The sequence below is a fragment of the Cucurbita maxima genome, unplaced genomic scaffold (genome assembly GCF_002738345.1).
Source record: "Cucurbita maxima cultivar Rimu unplaced genomic scaffold, Cmax_1.0 Cma_Scf00050, whole genome shotgun sequence".
Classification (NCBI taxonomy): domain Eukaryota; kingdom Viridiplantae; phylum Streptophyta; class Magnoliopsida; order Cucurbitales; family Cucurbitaceae; genus Cucurbita; species Cucurbita maxima.
Genome location: NW_019272066.1, coordinates 239,718 through 242,067, shown reverse-complemented (window position 1 = coordinate 242,067; position 2,350 = coordinate 239,718). Strand labels below are relative to the sequence as shown.

At 41.6% G+C, this 2,350-nt stretch overlaps 1 pseudogene; it reads left to right on the top strand.

The window, feature by feature from the left end:
* The first annotated feature begins 1,010 nt into the window (after window positions 1-1,010).
* LOC111471327 lies at window positions 1,011-1,164 on the top strand (annotated as a pseudogene).
* Window positions 1,165-2,350: the final 1,186 nt, after the last annotated feature.

Sequence of the window (2,350 nt, the reverse complement as noted above, 5' to 3'; positions counted from 1 at the left end):
TGTACCGGTTTGATCCTGAATCGTGGAAAGAATTGAGTTTGCTCTTGCACTCGTAAAAAGAGCGGTATAGCAGTTGGGCTTTGATCCGAGGAAAGAGTCAGAAAGTTTTATTCAAATTCACAAGAAGTGCTTGGGGGAGTGGAGTAGGTCGAGTTTGACTGAACCACTATAAAACTAGGGTGTTATATTTTCTAACCCTTTTCCTATTTAAATTCTAAATTTTAAGTTTTAAGTTTTATTGCATGTATAAGTTTGATGTTATTAAAAAAATTAATAATTACATTGTTAAAACCCTATTCACTCCCCTCTAGGGTTGTCATATCGATCCAACATAACGAACGAGATCTCAACCTGCTAACTAGCTATGCGGAGGAATCCCTCCACGGCTAGCTTCTTAAAAGAACTATGGCCGCTTAGGCCAAGGAAGTTTGAGGCAATAATAGGTTTGTGATGGCCTTAGATGTTCTAGGCCGCACGCGGGCTACACTGATGTATTCAACGAGTCTATAGCCTTGGCCGACAAGTCCGAGTAATCTTTGAAATTTGATTGTGATCGGGATAGATCATTGCAATTGTTGGTCCTTAATGCAGAATTCTTAGTAAGCGCAAGTCATCAGCTCACGTGACTACATCCCAACCCTTTGTACACATCGCCCGTCGCTCCTACTAATTGAATGGTCCGATGAAGTGTTCGGATAGTGGAGATGTGAGCGGTTCGCTGCCTGCGACGTCGTGAGAAGTCCACTGAACCTTATCATTTAGAGGAAGGAGAAGTCATAACAAGGTTTCCGTAGGTGAACTTTCTGAAGGATCATTATTGATTCCTAAACATCAAACTACCCATGAACGTGTTTACAAATTTTTTGTGTCAGGGGGAGCTTTCGTGCCCCCTCTGATGTCTAAACCAAACCCGACGCAAGTCGTGCCAAGGAGCTCAAACGAATAAGCTTGCCCCCTGCCCTGGTCTTGATGTGTGAGGAGCAAAGCATTCTTATTGTACTATTCACAATGACTCTCGGCAACGGATATCTCGGCTCTCGCATCGATAAAGAATGTAGCAAAATGTGATATTTGGTGTGAATTAGGATCCCACGAACCACTAAGTCTTTGAAGGCAAGTTGCACCTAGAGCCTTTTGGCCGAGGGCACGTCTTCCTAGGCGTCACGCATCACTGACCCCACATGCAATACCCACTTAGGTTTGTTGCACTGGCGGGGCACATGTTGGCCTCCCGTGCGCACCATCGAACATATGGCTTAAAATTGAGTCCTCGGTATCTATTGTCGTGACACTACAGTCGTTGATTCAACCTCGGTACCGTGTCTTAACCTCAGCTTGTGTGCCTCCACTTTGTTAGTGAGGGAGGAATTTTATGTTGACCCTTTGAACATGCTCCCCAAAGACGATGCTCTCAAGGCGACCCCACGGCAGGCAAGACTACCCACTGAATTTAAGCATATCAATAAGCGAAGGAAAAGAAACTTACAAGGATTCCTTAGTAATGGCAAGCGAACCGAGAAGAGTCCAACTTGAGAATTGGGGCGTTAAAAAGGGTCAGCCGTATAGAGGAGCCTTGCTTTTACCTGGAAAAATAAGAGTAACACATGACTTGAGTATTTTGATAAATACTTAGTAATGGCCTCACTATTGGGATTAGGCATAAGCACATACAATCATAAGTGGGACCTATCATATCAGCCTATATTTCTTAGGCAGCTATCCTAAGCAGGTTAATTTGATGTGTATTTACTGTTCTACACACTGTCTACATGTACGAGTATGGACCCACCAATTGGCTTGCACACCTCTTGGGCCCCTTTCTTGTAAGACGAGCATTATCTAGGAGCTATTGATGTCGGACACCCATTAGGAATAGCAATCTTCATATCATTATAACAAATATAATGATCGTTTTCTTGCTTTGTAGTGTACGCGTTCGTACCATCTTAAAAGATGAAGGGGTATCCTCCGATGCATGAACACACAATGATACATGAGGCCCCAACATTTTCCCTTTCATTATGCTCTATAACAACCCATCTATTATTTTTCTTTATATCATAAAATTCTACCATAACTTTTTATGTGTATATCGGGTTTGTGCATTATGTCAATTCATCACATTGCTTGTCAATCATATCATAACATATAACTCATCATGTCAAACATATGTCATAACATAAACTTCCCATGTCTTCTAACATATCATATACCATTGTATAGAATCATCCCATCACAGAATAACATCATCATACATCGTACATCATCATCATACAATATAGTCACAACATCATAAATATAAAGAATAAATGACACTTGCAAGGGCGACTAGGCACGTATCGTCATACAT